Source organism: Macaca fascicularis, chromosome 3 (assembly GCF_037993035.2).
Source record: "Macaca fascicularis isolate 582-1 chromosome 3, T2T-MFA8v1.1".
Classification (NCBI taxonomy): Eukaryota; Metazoa; Chordata; class Mammalia; order Primates; family Cercopithecidae; genus Macaca; species Macaca fascicularis.
Window position 1 is genome coordinate 97,654,165 of NC_088377.1, and position 20,039 is coordinate 97,674,203.

Sequence of the window (20,039 nt, forward strand, 5' to 3'; positions counted from 1 at the left end):
CAATATCTGATAATAAAGATCTCTAACCTTGTTTTTCATCAATATTGCCATAGCTGTTCCAGGTCCTTTGTGTTTCTATACAAATTTTAGAATCAGCTTGTCACTACTCCCCTCTCTTTCAACACATACACAACCTGTTGGTTGTGTATTGGATCTCTAGATTAATTTCGAATGGACATTGCTGAATATACTAAATCTTCCAATCCATAAACATAGATTTATATTCATCTCCTTTAATTTCTCTCAGCAATGTTTTATGTTTTGCACATATTTTATTAATCTCTAGATATTTTATGATTTTGGCACTATTTTCTGCCCTTTTGATATATCTCATTGGTGTCTGAACACTTCCTTTCAAACACAAAAAGGTTCCAGAAACAAACACAAAATGGTTTCAGAGTTATTACACTAATGTCATTACCAATAACAAACCTACCAAGTATGGTTCAGTATTTCTCTACTTATTTTTCTCCTAAGAGTATATGCTACTAAGGAGGTCTAGTCAGAGTATAAAAGTTAAACAATTCAGAAGCAACCTGAATTGTTTTTATTTCTCCATGTTGTATTATCATTTTGATAGTGCAGTTTGAATCATTTGTTTCTGTTTCTATTTATATTGCCTTTATGCCTTGGCTAATGCTTTCATTTTGTAGTCAGAATTTTGGTTATGTTGATAACCTTGAGCAGTGTAGTTTATAACCACATGATAAAGGTGGTAGAGTTGATACTGATAACATCTTGCCAGATATATTTTCTATTTTAGATGAATAAGTAGTGGTCAAGTTCGAGTCATTGCAACAATGGGTGGAAACGTGGAGGTGTACTCACTGCTTTTTCAACAAAGTTGACTGCTTTCACAGAGGTTTTTTGTAAATTTAGGATAGGATATACTGATATCTTAGATTTTCAGAGACAAAAAGATTCATGTTTTTTGTTATACAACCAACTGAAATTCTTTATAAAGATAGTAAAGTTTAAAATAGCATTTACTTATCACTGACACATTAAACCCTCTATGAGCCAAAATTGTATTATAAGTTCAGATTGAAATATATAACTGGTTAATTGAGCAGCTTATCAGTACAGGCTGTGCATCTGTAATCTGAAAATCTGAAGTCTGAAATACTCCAAAAGTCCAAAACTTTTTGAATGCCAACATGACTCTCAAAGGAAATTCTCATTGGAGCATTTCAGATTTTGTTTTTTTGGATTAGAGATGCTCAGTCAGTAGGAAAAATGCAAATATTGCAAAATTTGAAAAACTCTGAAATCCGAAACACTTCTGGTCCCAGCATTTTGGATAAGAAATACTCAACCCGTGGATGGTACAAAAATAGACCAAAACTCCAAGAAAGCAACCAGGCTTACTTATCAAGATACAGTGCCCTGAGACGCACAAAGCCTACTCCAAACTAAGGGTCTTCCTAAATAATGGGACTGCCCTAAGAGCATCAAACAAGAGATAATCAAGCCATGTCTCTTAAACCTAGCATTTTTATGTTTACTATGTGGATAGCAGGATTCTTAACACCTATAACATTCTCTGAAGAGAGGTAGCATAACCTTCATGGTGCCAGCAGTCTTTTAAGGAAGCACTGATAAACATAATGTTTAAAGCATTATTATAGTTAATATTAAGCAATATGAAGAAATAGTATAATCAATATAGAAAAGCAGCAGTCAGAGGTGGGTGATTTGTTTTAAACCTAAACTTTATAGTAACAAGTTGGGATTGATACAGCAAATAGCAACTCTAGTAAAAACTCTTGGAATAAATCTTAAACATGATCTGTTTGATACTAATACTGACCACAATTTATTTATTTATTTATTATTAATTTTAATTTTTTATTATTATTATACTTTAAGTTCTAGGGTACATGTACATAACGTGCAGGTTTGTTACATATGTATACATGTGCCATGTTGCTGTGCTGCACCCATCAACTCGTCAGCACCCATCAACTCGTCATTTACATCAGGTATAACTCCCAATGCGATCCCTCCCCCCTCCCCTTTCCCCCCTCCCCATGATAGGGCCCGGTGTGTGATGTTCCCCTTCCCGAGTCCAAGTGATCTCATTGTTCAGTTCCCACCTATGAGTGAGAACATGCGGTGTTTGGTTTTCTGTTCTTGCGATAGTTTGCTGAGAATGATGGTTTCCAGCTGCATCCATGTCCCTACAAAGGACACAAACTCATCCTTTTTTATGGCTGCATAGTATTCCATGGTGTATATGTGCCACATTTTCTTAATCCAGTCTGTCACTGATGGACATTTGGGTTGATTCCAAGTCTTTGCTATTGTGAATAGTGCCGCAATAAACATACGTGTGCATGTGTCTTTATAGCAGCATGATTTATAATCCTTTGGGTATATACCCAGTAATGGGATGGCTGGGTCATATGGTACATCTAGTTCTAGATCCTTGAGGAATCGCCATACTGTTTTCCATAATGGTTGAACTAGTTTACAGTCCCACTAACAGTGTAAAAGTGTTCCTGTTTCTCCACATCCTCTCCAGCACCTGTTGTTTCCTGACTTTTTAATGACTGCCATTCTAACTGGTGTGAGATGGTATCTCATTGTGGTTTTGATTTGCATTTCTCTGATGGCCAGTGATGATGAGCATTTTTTCGTGTGTCTGTTGGCTGTATGAATGGCTTCTTTTGAGAAATGTCTGTTCATATCCTTTGCCCACTTTTTGATGGGGTTGTTTGTTTTTTTCTTGTAAATTTGTTTGAGTTCTTTGTAGGTTCTGGATATTAGCCCTTTGTCAGATGAGTAGATTGCAAAAATTTTCTCCCATTCTGTAGGTTGCCTGTTCACTCTGATGGTAGTTTCTTTTGCTGTGCAGAAGCTCTTTAGTTTAATGAGATCCCATTTGTCAATTTTGGCTTTTGCTGCCGTTGCTTTTGGTGTTTTAGACATGAAGTCTTTGCCCATGCCTATGTCCTGAATGGTGCTACCTAGGTTTTCCTCTAGGGTTTTTATGGTATTAGGTCTAACATTTAAGTCTCTAAGCCATCTTGAATTAATTTTCGTATAAGGAGTAAGGAAAGGATCCAGTTTCAGCTTTCTACTTATGGCTAGCCAATTTTCCCAGCACCATTTATTAAATAGGGAATCCTTTCCCCATTTCTTGTTTCTCTCAGGTCTGTCAAAGATCAGATGGCTGTAGATGTGTGGTATTATTTCTGAGGACTCTGTTCTGTTCCATTGCTGACCACAATTTATAACTCACTAGTCAGTTGTTCTTCTATTATTTTGAAGTTATGAAGATAAATCAATTAGATCATGCTGTATTTCCAATATTATAAGTTAATAGTTTGAAAATAGAGATTGGAAAATTAAGCTATTTTTGAGATTCCTTAGTTATTGATTCTTGAGTGAATGATTAAAAATTACATGGTGAAACCCTGTCTCTACTAAAAATACAAAAAAAATTAGCCGGGCATGGTGGCGGGCGCCTGTGGTCCCAGCTACTCGGGAGGCTGAGGCAGGAGAATGGCGTGAAGCCGGGAGGCGGAGTTTGCAGTGAACCGACGGCGATTGCGCCACTGCACTCCAGCCTGGGTGACAGAGCGAGACTCCATCTCAAAAAAAAATTATTAAGCGGAAAATAAAAGCCTGTTGTTAATATCTACATAGTATTATGTTGCAATATAATCAGTGTTATGAAATGTGTGCTAAAACTTATATACTAGATGATAGCAGTTTGTGCAACGTAAGATTTTTATTGAATTTATTTTCACAATAAATGGATTTCTTGTACTTAGAGACAGCATACATTTGTATAACCCTTTTTTGAAGCAGTTTACATTTATATTTCCTTTAATTCTCAAATTTCAAAATAATGCCTTTAAAAAGCATTGGCATTTTAAACTGTCACACTATTTTTATTTTACATTTAAAATTAGCGATAAAAAATATTTATTTGTTGAAACGTAAGGCATGACAAATCTCTTCACTATTTTCAAAGTACATGGGGTCATCTGGAATGGCAATTATATTTGTACCAGATCTAGTAAAGCACGTTGTGTTACTAGAGAAACATAGGAAGCATTTTCATGGACATTTGATTTCATACACTCAGAATTTTGAAAGGAGAAGACCTTGCCCTTCATTACAGTCCTATAATTGGGTTTTCTTGTCCGTACTTTCAGAGAATGTAATTCAGTTTTGGTGAACTGAGTGACTTCAGCTATTAAATGAATTTTGGAGAAATGATAACGTCATTGAATGTGGGTAACAAATGTGGGGGAACCGTCTGTATGAAGAAAATTCTCAAATTGTACATTGCATAGTTTGAATATTTGTTTGAATATTTGTTTTTGTACAGAGACTGATGACTTTACAAATTTTGATCGTACAGGCATACTTCAGAGATATGCAGGGTTAGGACAAGACCGGGGCAATAAAGTGAATATTGTAATAAATCAAGTCATACAAATTTTTTGGTTTTCCAGTGCACATAAAAGTTATATTCACACTGTACTGTAGTCTGTTAAGTGTGAAATAGCATTATGTCTAAAAAACAATGTACATACCTTAGTTTAAAAATAAGTCGCTAATCCCAGCACTTTGGGAGGCTGAGGCAGGCAGATCACCGGAAGTCAGGAGTTCGAGACCAGCCTGGTCAACATGGTGAAACCCTTTCTCTATTAAAAATACAAAAAAAAAATTAGCCGGGTGTGGTGGTGGGTGCCTATAGTCCCAGCTACTTGGGAGGCTGAGGCAGGAGAATCGCTTGAACCCAGGAGGCAGAGGCTACAGTGAGCTGAAATTGTGCAGCTGCACTCCAGCCTGGGCGGCAGAATGAAATTCCATCTCTAAACAAACAAACAAACTACCAATGATCATGTGAACCTTCGTCAAGTTGTTCAGATGGAGGGTCTTACCTTGGTGTTGACAGCTGCTGACAGAGGAGTTGCTGAAGATTGGGATAGCTGTGGCAGTTTCTTAAGATAACAGTGAAATTTGCTGTGTTGATTGATTCTTCCTTTCACGAAAGATTCCTCTGTAGCATGTGATGCTGTTTGATAGCATTTTACCCACAGTAGAACTTTCAAAATTGGAGTCAGTCCTCTCAAACCCTGCCACTGCTTTAGCAACTACGTTTATGTCGTATTGTAAATCCTTTGTTGTAATTTCAACAATGTTTACAGTATCTTCACCAGTAGTAGATCCCATTTCAAGAAACCACTCTTCTTTGCTCGTTTAAGAAGCAACTCCTTATCCTTTAAGTTTTATCATGATATTACAGCAGTTCAGTCACATCTTCAGGCTCCACTTCTAGTTATCTTGCCATTTCCACCACATCTGCAGTTACTTCCTCCACTGAAGTCTTGAGCCCATCTAAGTCTCCCATGAGGGTTGAAATAAACTTCTTCCAAAGTCCTATTAATGATGGTATTTTGACATCTTCCCATGAATCAGAATGATTTTAATGGTATCTGAAATAGTTAATCCATTCCAGATTTAAATTTCATTTTCCCAGACTCATCAGAGGAATCACTGTGGCAGTTAGAGCTTTATGAAACATATCTCTTAAATAATAAGACTTGAAAGTTGAAATGACTCTTTGCTTCATGGGCTGCAGAATAGATGCTGTGTTAGCAGGCATGAAACCAACATTAATCACTTCATCCGTCTCCACCCAAGCACTTGTGTAACCAAGTGCATTGTCAATGAGCAATTTGAAAAGAATTGTTTTTCCTGAGCAGTAGGTCTCAAGAATGGGTTTAAAATATCCAGTCAATCATGCTAAAACAGATGTGCTGTCATCTAGGCTTGTTGCTCCATTTGTAGATCATGTGCAGAGTAGATTAGTGTAATTCTTAAGGGTCCTAGGATATTTAGAATAGTCAGTGAATATTGGCTTCAAGTTAGTCACTGGTTGCGTTAGGTCCTAACAAGAGAGTCAACCTGACCTTTGATGTTTTGAAGCCAGCCACTGACTCCTCTCTGACTAGGAAAGTCCTAGATGACATTTTCTTCCAATAGAAGGCTTTTTCATCTGCACTGAAAATCTGTTGTTTAGTGCAGGCACCTGCCTCAGTTATGTTAGCTAGATCTTCTGGATAACTTGCAGCTTCTACATCAGCATTGCTGTTTTACCTTGTACTTTTATCTTATGGAGATGGCTTCTTTCCTGAAACCTCATGAACCAACCTTTGCTAGTTCAGACTTTACTTCTGCAGCTTCCTCACCTCTCTCAGCCTTCATAGAATTGAAGAGAGTTAGGGTTTTGTTCTGGATTAGGCTTTGACTTAAGGAAATGTGGCTGGTTTGATCTTCCATCCAGTACATTAGAACTGTCTGCATATCAGCAATAAGGTTGTTTCACTTTTAATATCCTTCAATAATTTTTCTTTTGCATTCCAGACTGTTAGGCATAAGAGGCCTAGCTTTTGGCCTCTCTCAGATTTTGACGTGCCTTCTTCACTAAGTTCAATCATTTCTAGCCTTTGACTTAAAGTGAGAGATGAACAACTCTTTCTATTAATTGAACACTTAGAGGCCCTTGTAGGCTTATTAATTTTCCTAATTTTAATATTGTTGCGTCTCAGGGAATTTGGAGGCCTGATGGGAGGGAGAGAGATGGGAGAGTGGCTGATCGGTGGAGCAGTTAGAACACACATGTTTATCCATTAAGTTTGCCATCTTATTGGACATGGTTCAAGGCACCTAAAGCAATTACAATAGTAATATCAGAGATTACTGATCACAGATCACCATAGCAGATATAGTAATAATGAAAAAGGTTGAAATAGGCCGGGCGTGGTGGCTCATGCCTGTAATCCCAGCACTTTAGGAGGCCGAGGTGGGCGGATCACGAGGTCAGGAGATCAAGACCATTCTGGCTAACACGGAGAAACCTGTCTCTACTAAAAAAAATATACCAAAAAAAAAAAAAAATTAGCCGGGTGAGGTGGCAGGCACCTGTAGTCCCAGCTACTCAGGAGGCCGAGGCAGGAGAATGGCTTGAGCCTGGGAGGCGGAGCTTGCAGTTAGCTGAGATTGTGCCACTGCACTCCAGCCTGGGTGACAGAGCGAGACTCTGTCTCAAAAAAAAAAAAAAAGAAAGGAAAATGTTGAAATATTATGAAAATTACCAAAACGTGACACAGAGACTTGAAGTGACCACCTGCTATTGGAAAAATGGCACTGATAGACTTGCTTGAGGCAGGGTTGCCACAAACCTTCAATTTGTGACAGACGTTATCTGCGAAGCACAGTAAAGGGCAATGAAATGTGTTTTGCCTATGTATCTTACTGTCAGTCCTACTGAACTCTCCAGTTAATCCAATAAACTAACAACTTTTAAAAATTGCATTCTGGTTACAACAGTATACATTATCAACAGACATTCAGTAATATTCAGTAACGACGGTATACATTATCAACAGATCTTTTCAGCATTCCCTTGTGGGAGTAGTTCATTCATAAATACATACATATATCATTTTCATAGAGGATGGTGAGCTTGGTAGAAAAGAGGAGTGAATTGACTCAGTCTTTCTATAGCAGTATTAGAAATATTCAGTGGTCTGAGGTAGAGCTAAAATATAGGAAACACTTATTTCTGACATGGTCTTTGCCATTCTGTGGAGTCTTTGTCATCCCTGCTTGCACTGAAAGACATCATAATTTATTTTAGTGTGACTTAATAATATCAGATTGCTTGCATTTAATTCTATGTGGTTTTCTGTTGATGGAAGGATGAACTTACTAATATATTTAGTATATATACAGAAAAATGACATTATTACAACCGCGATAGTACATTGCTTAATTATGTCCAAAGTGAGCTTTTCAGAAAGGTTTATACTTAAAAATTTTAGGACTTTTGTTACTTAATTTGATTCTACCACCTACTTTTAAATATTTTGCAACCCAGGGTAGCTTAGGCAAAGAAGTAAAACCAAAAATGGAATATTCTTTTGTAGCAGCACTGAATGAAAATACTAAAATTGATGACTACAAAGAATTCTCAAGTACTAGTTATGGATAGTTTTGCTGAAATTCATGGGAAAGAAGACAGACAATAGATAAATAATCAACTCAAAATATTCTGAAATTTGACAGAAGGTTTTCTTGCTGGTACTTTTCCTCCCTTTCCTTTTAAGATGTAGTTGCATCTTTTTTGGTATTTTCTTGTTGACAATTCATGATACTAATGCTTTACATGATCTTAAGCCATGTGTTTCTCTGTCAGTAATATTTCTCACATGCTAGTTTTGCTGTCTGTGGAATAAAGTCCAGTAGTTTGTTTTACAACACGCCATTTAAATTATTTGTTAAAAATAATTTTATTTTATTTATAAATAGCAATTTTTACTTGGAATGTCTGTCTTAGTAAATTTAGCAAGTATACTATACTATGAATTTTTTTTTCAGTGTACCTGTGTAATGTGGACACCACCTCTCCCTGAAAGCTTCTCATATGCATTTCTTGTTCTTCAAATGTTGCTTGTGACTCATATTCTCAGGTAACTTTGACTTAACCTTATTTCTTTTTGCATTAAATAATTTAAACTAGAATTTCTTAAGCTTCCATAATAAAGTCAACGTAATAAAATAATTAACCAATATGATGCTGTTATTAGTAAAAATATTTTAAGAGTATAACTTAAAAATAGTACCAAAAACATTTCTTCTGTCAGCCTTCTATTCCTCTTCCTTTTTCTTGGTGGTCCACAGTGACTGCTTGAGAAGCAGCAAATTTGCTTTCACTTCTCCTGTCATTTCCACTTTCTCAAGTCTTCTTCTGTTACCACTATAGCCTCCTGATAATGAGCAGAAAGAAGGTGAAGGCTGGTTATGCTATAGTGTATCCTGTAAGATACAATCCTTTGGGGCAAAGTGTAATTCACAGAATTCACACTTCTCACCCTTTCTGCTGACAAATATTGACCTGCCTTGCTTCAGAGGGTAAAAATGAAACCAAATGGGGGCTATGGAAAAATGGAACAAAGCATGATAAAAATCTGAAGATGACTCAGACCGATAACTCCCTTCAGTGATCCTCCAAATTCGGAAGAACTTTGTTGAAGTCTGTTATGCCAAACCCTTTGGGCAATCTATATTTCTCTCTGAATGTTACAGCAAGCATAGAACCATCACATGGCTTTTAGTCTCCTGCATAGTAGTGTCTTTAGACAGACCTTTCATAGAACATGGGATGAGTAATGTTTTTGCATTAGCTTTTTAAAGTCTGTGTAGCTCCAGCTTTATTGCTGTCCCCTAAACTCTTTTGTAGGGTTTAATTCTTTGGCACCTTCAAATAAGGTGAACCTCTATGAATTCATAACCTTTAGCTGTGCCCTGTTGGTTCTGAGGCACATTGAGCAACGGTCCCTTCTCAAACATCTCTGTAAGAAGTGTTGTGCTGTAAGAGTCTTTGATTCACCACCACAGATGCTGTTTTTCCACATTCACATTCTTGACCATGGCTTTTTTCTCCAGTGTAGTGCAGACAGCAGACTATCAGTCTCTAGTTCCTTCCTGCTTTTCTACCTCTGCTCCTGTCTTAAATCCAGTGAAGGCAAACCTTTGAATCTTCTTTCACTCACTGATCCGATCTGTCCCTGAGTAGCTGTGCGGATGCTGCTCCGGGGACTGAGCGCTGCTTCCTTTAGTCCATCTGCACCATGGCAGGTAGTGTTAGTTTCCTGTTGCTGTGTAGCCAGTCACCACAAACTGGGATCTACTGTCTTGGAGTTCTCTAGCTCCGAAGTTTTACAATCAGGGTATTGGAGGTGCTACACTCTTCTGTAAGGCGCAGAGTGGGAGGGGAGAGAATCAATTTTCTTGCCTTTTCTAGCTTCTAGAGGCTGCCTGCATTTCTTGGGAGACCGCCTGCCTTTCTTAGGAGACCGCCTGCCTTTCTTAAGAGGCTGCCTGCATTTCTTGGGAGACCGCCTGCATTTCTTGGGAGACCGCCTGCATTTCTTGGCTTGTGGCTCCTTCATCTTCAAAACCAGCAATGGTGGATTGGGTCCTTCTTTGTCAGTTCACTCCAACCTTCTCTTCAGCCTGTCTTCCACTTTTGAGTACCCTGTGGTTACACTGGGCCCACCTGGATAATCCAGGATATATTCCCTACTGTCGGGCCAGGTGATTAGTCATCTTCATTCTGTCTGCAGCCCTAGTTCCCCTTTGCCATGCAACATGACATGTTCACAGGTTCCAGGGATTAGGGCACAGATATTTTTGGAGGCCATTATTCTGCCTTCCAGGATGGGGCCTCTCCAGTTGCTGTTTCCTGCCTTCAAGGGCTGCCTTCTGTTGGGTCCTTCTCTGTTTTTGGCTCCAGGTGCTTCTGTGACAAGCTTTTTATGTCTTCTTTAGCCTCTTATCATTGTCATTTTCAGCCTTACCCACCTTTTCATACCTGTCTTTACTTTTTGCTGAAAAGTTTTAGAAACTTTCCTTTCTTTAGAGCCTTCTTCATTGTCTCTGTTTATATTCTGGTTGACATTTCCCTTCTCATATTCCTGGCCATCTGAAGCTGAATCAGCTGCTGCTTTCACCACTCCTGGTTCAGATCCATCCCATCTTGGTCTTCCTCGCCATCTTCATTGGCAGCTTGTCACTTCTGATTGCGATGGCTTTCCTGGTTATGCTCCTTAGTTGGTGTGGCTCCCTGCTTGCTTGGTGTGGCTGTGACTGCTTGCTTGGAAGTGTGGGCTTTCATTTTGCTTTCCTGGACACTGCAGTCTTTCTAGGAGGGAAAACCTGCTAACCCTCCTTTCTTGAAGTTTTGGCAGACATCTTGCCTTTTTTCTGAAGGATAGCAACCTTCTTTCTATTGGCCATCTTCGTCTTCTGATATTTCATCCTTCTTACTGACATTGTCTCCTTTGGAAGAGCAGCCATTTCCTTTAGTTCTTGGTTTCTACCTGTAGTTGACATATTGTGACATGAGAGGGAGGTGGTGGGTGGTGATGGCTTGGGGGAGCCAAGAAGAAGCTGAGCAGTGTTGATGCAGGCTGCAGTGCTGAGGATACTGTTATAAAACTGGAAAGGAGACTATTCCTTAATGCTAGGAATCATGTATAAATAAGGTTAGAGGTATATTTTAACAAATTGGTTTTGTCCAGTTTTGCATTTTAAGCATTTTTAGAAATTCAGTTTATATAATCACCTAATACTAGCACAGCTGAGCTTTTTCTTGATTGTTCTTAGCTTTTTTTTATTTTTAATTATTCTTGGCAATATTTATGTTTCCATTTCTGTTGTCTTGGGTCAGAGCTATTTTGATCACCAATTGGATTTTCTTTGTTTTCTGTTCATTCCTATCTCCCCATAGTGCATTCTTTACCCAACTGCCAGATTGGTATTAAATTCTGCTCAGAAATCTTAATGTCTCTTATTACCCATAAAATGAAAATCATATTTAGTATTCAAAAGCAGTAGAGAAATGCTTTATTTTAGACAGTGGCTTTCAAACTTTCGGACTATGATCTGTAAGAAATAATAAGTTTTATACTGTGGCTTAGAATACACATACATGTATGCACACAACTGAAACAAAAGTTTCACAGAATAGAACCGCTCGTACGTAGGATATAGTCATATATATTCCGTTTCACTCTGCTGATCTCCATTTTTAAATGCTGAGTTTTATTCCATAAGTTGATTTCATAACTCATTAAAAGGTTATCTGGAGTTTAAAAGTACTTTTGTTGGATTAAAATAGCAGAGAGGGATGTCCTTTGGGGAAGGGATACTTCCAGAAGTGAAGAAAGGCGTTTCGTAATGGTGCTCTATGCTCCAGGTAGGTTTGTCTAACCAGGATGTCTTTACTGTATCCAAGCTGCCTACACTCCATCACCTCAGTGTATTAACATGCACACTGTGCTTCTGTGAAGATGGACATGTGTGGGGCTTTGCGTTGGCTCGCAGATTTAGAGGATACAATCATCTTACCCTCCTAAAAATCTCCTAAATTACAAGTCAGTGCCAAAATGAGATCTCTAAAGATTGCTTCAGAATGGCCCCCATATCTTTTCCTCCACTTTTCTGTGTTCTCCTACCTGTGCCAGACCCAACTTTTTATCTCACAAGCGTACAAAATCTCTCTCAGCCGCTTAGCTCTTATTCTACATTCTTGCACTAGTTGTCTGTGTAATACTTAGCACTTAAAATACACTGCTGTCATCTTTTCACAGGCATCTCCTGCCTTTCTAACCAATGAATCTGTTGAATCAGGTATTTTTAAAATATTCATACATGGATTCACCAAAATATAATTTGAAAAAAATGTTCATGGATATACTGACCCAGCCACCCTCCTTCTCTCTGTGTTATTGTTAGCAATAATGGGTATTTACCTTTCAAAGAAAATTGTTGTAATTGAGTATCAGGAGGTATAATTTCTAACCCATTGGTTCATTTTATGTTTAGGTTGTGTTATAACCAGATCATATATATTTAGAGATTCTAATTTGCAGCAGTTTGGAGCCAATGCTAGACTATTTTGTGTTTGAACTTACTAATGCTTATTTTATCTTTTCAAGGGCTACAAAACTTTATAGAGGAAGTGTGATTGCACTCTGCATTTCCAATGTATTTTTCATGCTTCCTTGGCAGTTTGCTCAATTTGTGCTTCTTACTCAGGTGAGCTGATTATATTTTAAGCTGTTTTAAGCTTAGCATTTTTGACTATGTCAACTCATTTGCATAAAATTATAACTGAGATGTTTTATGATTCTAATTCCTAAAACATTTTCTAGGAATGTTGAACAAAAGAAAGTTCAGTGTAGAGAAATATGTAGGATTATTTATTAATGATTGTTAATTATTTACTTCCTAACATAATGCATTTATTGAACTCAAATGTGTAAGAATGCTTATCTTTGTTATTCAGTATTGTTAATGTGCTTAAAAGAGGACTAGTGCTATAACTTTAAGTATTTCTCTTAAGTTATCTATAGTATTTCTTTTACGTAAAATGTTTCTTTTATGAATAGTTGTGTACATTCTTGCATGTAGAATAAAGACACATAGGATTACAGGATAAATAGTTAACCAGTTCATCTCTTATAAAATTCTCTCTACCTGTCTGGAAATTTATCTATTGTCTTTCCATGTACTCTTGCCCACTATAAATGGAGGTCGTTTGTTGAGAGAGGGAGTGAATTACATACTCATTTTTTTCCCTGCCTACTATTTTTTTTATTGTACCTGGTATATTTGTATAAAGCAGTTGAAGAGTTGCTTTTTTTTTTTTCCTGAGATGGAGTCTTGCTCTGTCACCCAGGCTTGAGTGCAGTGGCATAATCTCGGCTCACTGCAACCCCCACCTCTTGGGTTCAAGCGTTTCTCCTGCCTCAGCCTCCCAAGTAGCTGGGACTACAGGTGCGTGCCACCACACCCGGCTAATTATTTGTATTTTTAGTCGAGATGGGGTTCACTGTGTTAACTAGAATGGTTTTGATCTCCTGACCTTGTGATCTGCCCGCTTAGGCCTCCCAGAGTGCTGGGATTACAGGCGTGAGCCACCACGCCTGGCTGCTTTTTAATATTTTTTAGAACGTCTTGCTTGGGAATGAAGTTAGACTTGGATTTGAGTCCTAATTCTATTCAGTAACCTCTTAATTTGGATAAAATAGTTAACTTTTCTTAGTTTAGATTTTCTCATTTCTGAAATAGAGATAATAAAAGAACCTACTTTATTGGGTTGTGTATAGGACCAGATGAAGTAATGTGTATGATTCTTAACACGGTACCTGGTACTTAGTAGGTGTCAGTAAAGTTAGTTGGTTTTATCATTATTTTAAAAAATAGGCTTTATTTGTACTTACTTTTTATTTTGATCTTGTCTTGTAGACTCATTTGTCTAACTTAGTTTGATGACATTTTCAATCAGTTTCTGGTTTAAAATTGTCTCTGAGATTCTTTCTTTAAAATTCTACCCTGTAAATGTACTGTGTGTTGCTTAGCCCTTGGGGTGAAAAGGGAGCATTCTCATTGCTTCCTGATAGTGGATACCGCCTGCTTTTCTGTGGAGGTGAAGGTCCCTGTGGGGCTTATGTTGAATAATAACACACACTTCCCCACAGTTGTTATGTCATATCAGGCACCCCAAGAAATGCAGTATTCTCCATGGGTAACTCTGAATTAAGGGAAACTGTGTTGTTTTACTCACTAATGGAGTTTAACTCACAACTAATTTGTTGTAGATTGCTTTAGAGATAAAAAACTTGATGAATGAAACTTTAGTTATATGTTTAAGTATTCAGCTACTTTGCAATCTGTTTATGCTATGCTTTTGTAGTAGGACAGGGAGAGTTTAATTTGAGTTGCTTTTTCTATGAGGAAGGGTGTAGAGGCATTGTCTGACATATTACCTCTATGTAAGAGATACTGTATAATCATTTAATCAATTAATTCATCTAAATAATTCCAATACTCTTAGAATTAGTGATATATAACATACAGTTTTCTTTCAAATAGAAAAGAAAGTTAAAAATACCTTTGCAGCAAAAGTACTCTTGATTTGAAATTGATAAATTTGATTATAACTAACTCTTGGATATTTGTATTAATGAAAGAACGCTAATAGAGATACTTGTAAAGAGTGACTAGCAAGGAGAAATTAAAGTATTTTTATGCACACATGCATTGCATAATTATTTTTCAGTTTAATGTATCTTCCCCAATTATGTATTAGTTATCATATTATAATTACATTTTCTTCTTTTTGATTGGACACAGCACTTTTTAATTGTACGTATTGACAGTAGGGTTGACCTGAAATTAAAATGAGTATTGTTTTGGACAATCGACAAAGTAGACAATTAACATGATTGAGAGAGCTGTGTATCAGAGAGAAAAATCAACCAATATTTTCTATACTAATATATTGACTATATTTAATAATAAATTGGCAGATAAAAGGAAGACAAAAGAACTCACTCTGTGTGTATATATAAATCAGTTGAAACAACAATAAATATATTCTTCATTCTTGTAGCTATTCATTTTATCTTTTTTACTTTTAATTTATTTTTAAATTTCAGATTGCATCATTATTTGCAGTGTGTGTTGTCGGGTACATTGATATATGTAAATTACGGAAGGTCATTTATATACACATGGTAATAATTTTTTATTGTTCTCTTCCATTTTTTGCCCTTAAACTCCTGATTAATATTTGATTTGTTCGTGGTTGAAACTAGTTGTAACAATTTCATAACTAAAACAAATGTTGTTCAAACATTGTGATATAATCAACAGACCTTGTTTTGATAGACCACTCACAAAAATTTAATTTGGGTCATATTATCTGATTGAAGTTGTGCCCAACTTAATGCATTATCAGTAAAAGAAATAATTTATGAAACAGAAACATGGGATTGATATATTATCCAGGAGCTGTCTGTTAAAATGAAGTAGAAGGGCCCAACATGGTGGCTCACGCCTGTAATCCCAACACTTTTGAGAGGCCAAGGTGGGGTTCACTTGAGGCCAGGAGTTTGAAACCAACCTGGGCAACAGAGCCAGAGCTCATCTCTACAAAAATACAATAAAATTAGCCTAGCATGGTGACACATGCCTGTAGTACTAACTATTTAGGAAGCTGATGTGGGAGGATTGCATTAACCCAGGAGGTTGAGACTGCAGTGAGCTATGATCATGCCACTGCACTCCAGCCTGGGCAACATAGCAAGACCATGTCTCTACAAAAAAGAAAAAAAGTTTTACTGAGTGTCAACTATCCAGGCATGTGGAACAAACCAGCATTCATATTACTACATTCTAACAGCATGGGGGAAGGAGGGAAGACAGAAGATAAATAATAAACATAGTAAATGGGTAAATTTATGTAGGATGTTAGAAGGTGATAAGGATTTTAGGCCAGGCATGGTGGCCTGGGGAAGTTGAGGCAAGAGGGCATTTGAGCCCAGGAGATTAAGACCAGTCTGGGTGAGACCCCATCTCTATAAAAAAATGTAAAAAAAGATTTTAGAAGAAAGAAAAGGTCAGGGTAAGGCAAATAAGAAGCACCAAGATCGGGGGTAGGAGATGGAAAAATCAAATTATGTGGTCAGGGCAGGTCTTCTTGAGAAGGGGAAGTAGAACAGAGATTGGAAGAAGGAGAAGGAATTAGCCGAGTAGATATGAAAGAAACTGATCTCTAGGTTGGTGGAACAGCTAGAACAAAGACCCTAAAGCCGGTTGGTTGATGTTCTTGAATGGTTGTCCTTTAAAAACAAACATTTGTCCTCTCTTTCATTAGTTTTTATAATTTTGATGTTTTCTTTTCCTGATAATTTTACAGTTGTCATAATATCCCATTTTCATTTTCTTAATAATTTATGCATAAGTCCTGTATGCCCTGAGCTCATCCCCTCACTGCTCCTAGAGGTAACCGCTATTCTGACTTTTTGAATTGTAATCAATTTGCTTTTCTTTATAAGTTTACCATATGTGGATTACTAAATAATATATATTTTTATTAAATGTTCACATTCTTTGTAAGGTTTATACAAATGGCATTATTTTATAAATACTATTTTTTCACTCAGATTTCTGCTACTTACATGTAGCTAGAATTCAAATATTTTCACTGCTTTATAGTTTCCATCATATAAATAAAGGATAATTCATTTATTCATTTTCTTGTTGAAGGACATTTAGGTTCTCTCCTCTCCCCCCAACTTCTTTTTTTAGTTATAAATAATTCTGTACATTCTTCACGTATCTCCTAGGGCACATACGTTGAGAGTATCTCTAGGGTGTTTTGCCTAGCAGTAAACTTGTTGGGTGGTAAATTATGTACATGTTCAACTTTATAAATACCAAGTTGTTTTTCTAAAATGATTGGACTACTTCCAAAAGCAATGTGTCATTCAAATAGCAGCTTATGTTATTCTACATCCTTTTTTATTTTATCAGTCTTGTTCATGTAAAATGGTATCTTGTGACCTTAATTTGCATTTTCTCTGATTCATAATGAAGCTGAGCATCTTTTCATATGTTTATACACCCTTCATGTTTCCATTGTTGTAAATTCCTATTCACATCTTTTACCAGTTTGTCTTGTGTCCAAAAGAAAACGACATCTATTTTAGTCAGTACAGTGTAATACATTATTTTTGTTATTTATGTTGATGCTCAAATTGTTCCACACTTGTCCAACTATTCAAGCTGACTTCTCTTTCCTTTTAACATGTCCTCATCATGCTTTGAGCACTTTTAAAAAGAAATGAATAAATGTTAAATTTCATGAAATGCTTTTCTGTATCCGTTTAGATGATTCTGTGTATTTCCCCCTACTTTAATCTGTTACTGTAATGAATTAACATTAATTAATTTTCTAGCATTAAATAAACTTGCTTTTCTGGGTTAAACACAATTTTTGCATGTCGCTGGATTCAGTTTGCTGTTATTTTGATGGATTTTTACATCCTTGTTCATGAATGAGTTAGACAGTAATTATATATTTTTTAGACTTGGCTTATTTTTTCCCAAACTATTTAAAATAGTTTTTTATTTTGTAGTATAAATCAGATATTTAAAATGTTAAGCCTTCAGAGTTGGCTGGTCACATAGGCAACTATGGCTGAGGGCATTGACTCAAAGTTATAGTTATAAAATTATAAAATTACCCAGTGTAGTTTGTAGTAAAACCTACCTTGGGTAAATGATACATACTTTATTATATGACTTACTATTTTCTGTCAGCTTCCATTATCACTTTATAAATTCCTAAATTCTTATAGTAATAAAAAGAAAAATATAGAATTATTTCCAAAAAATTATTTTTCCATTTTTTATTGTGGTAAAATACATGTAACTTAAAATTTACCACCTTAAGCATTTTTAATTATACAGTTTAGTGATATTAAGTACATTCACATTGTTTTACAACCATCACCACCATCTATTTCCAGAACATTTTTCATCTTGCAAAACTGAAACTCTATACCCATTAAAGTCCTTATTCTTTCGTCTTCCCAGCTGCTGGAAACGACCATTCTACTTTCTGTCTTTGTGATTTTGACTACTTTATGTATGTCATGTAAGTGAAATGATAGTTTTTGGCTTTTTGTGACTGGCCTACTTCAATTAGCCTACTGTCTCCAAGTTTCCTCTATGTCGAAGCATGTCAGAATTTCCTTCCTTTTTAACGCTAAAAAATAATCCATTGTGTATACACACACACACACACACACACACACTAGATCTTGCTTATCCATTCAACCTGTCCATGAATACTTGGATTCCATTGTGTGTATACACACACACACACACACACACACACACACACACGATTTTGCTTATCTATTCAGTCTGTCCACCGATACTTGGGTTACTTCGATGTTTCAGCTATAGTAAATAATGCTGCTATGAACAAATATTTTTTGAGATCTTGTTTTCAATTATTTTGAGTATGTACCCAGAAGTGGAATTGCTGGACTGATCATATAGTAAATCTATTTTTATTTTTTTAAGGAACTGCCAAACTTTTCCATAGTAGCTATACATTTTACATTCCTATGAACAGTGCACGAGGTTCTATTTTCTCCCTGTAATCACCAACATTTATTTTCTGCTCTTGTGATGGTAGCCATCCTAATAGGTATAAGGTGATATCTCTCTGTGGTTTTTGTTTCTTAATTAAAAATCTTTATTTTTCAGAGAAGTTTTAGGTTTATAGCAAATTTTTTTTTTTTTTTTTTTTGGAAACGGATCTCACTCTGTCGCCCAGGCTGGAGTGCAGTGGCACGATCTCAGCTCACTGCAACCTCTGCCTCCCGGGTTCAAGCGATTCTCCTGCCTCAGTCTTCCGAGTAGCTGGGATTACAGGCACGTGCCACCACACTCGGCCAATTTTGTATTTTTAACAGAGGTGGAGTTTCACCATGTTGGCCAGGCTGGTCTCAAACTCCTGACCTCATGTGATCTGCCCACCTCGGCCTCCCAAAGTGCTGGGATTACAGGCATGAGCTACTGCACCCAGCCAGATTTATAACAAAATTAAGCAGAAAGTACAGACTTCCCATATGCCCCCTGCTCCCCAACCATGCACAACCTAGCCCTCTATTGACATCCCACACCAGAGTGGTACATTTGTTACAATTGATAAACCTACATCACACATCATAATCACCCAAAGTCTGTAGTTTACGTTAGGCCTCACTTTTCTGTGGGTGGTGGTTGTTTTTTGTTTTTTGAGACAGTGTCTTACTCTGTTACCCAGGCTGGAGTTCAGTGGTGCAAGCATGGCTCACCACAGCCTCGACCTCCTGGGCTCAAGGGATCTTTCTGCCTTGGCCTCCCAAAGTGCTAGGATTGCAGATGTGAGCCACCACAATCGGCCTGGGTTTTGACAAATGTATAATGACATCTGTCAACCATGTAGTATCTTGTAGAACAGTTTCACAGCCATAAAGTTCCTCTGTGCTCCACCTGTTCATCCCTCCTTCCCCCTAACCATGGCAACCCCTGATCTATTTACTGTCTCCGTAGTTTTGCCTTTTGTATGGTGTCATGTGTTTGAAACCATACAATATGTAGCCTTTTCATATTGGCTTCTTTCACTTAGTAAAAAGCAAGTAAGTTTCCTCCAAGTCTTTTCATGGCTTGATAGCTCATTTTGATCTTGATTATTGTTAACATTATATGGATGTACCACTGTTTATTTTTTCACCTGTTGAAGGACATGTTGGTTAACTCCAAGTTTGGGCAATTATGAATAAAGCTGCTGTAAACATCTGTGTGCGGGTTTTTACATGAATGTTTTAGTTCATTTCAGTAAATACCAAGGAAAGGGATATTTGGATGGTATGGTGAGAGTATGCTTAGTTTTTAGGAAATTGCCAAACTGTCTTCCAAAGTGGCCAAGCCATTTTGCATTACCACCAGCAATAAATGAGAGTTCCTGCTGCTCCACATCCTTGTCAGCATTTGGTGGTGTCACAGTGGGTTTTGGCCATTTTAATAGATGTGTAATGGTATCTCATTGTTTTAATTTGGTTGAATGTCTTTTAATATGCTTTTTGGCCATTCTAATAGGTGTG

General features: G+C 37.0%; 1 pseudogene; it reads left to right on the forward strand.

Moving 5' to 3' along the window:
* Positions 1–20,039, forward strand: part of LOC102118199 (protein C-mannosyl-transferase DPY19L1-like) — a 105,567-nt pseudogene that overhangs the window by 43,627 nt on the left and 41,901 nt on the right.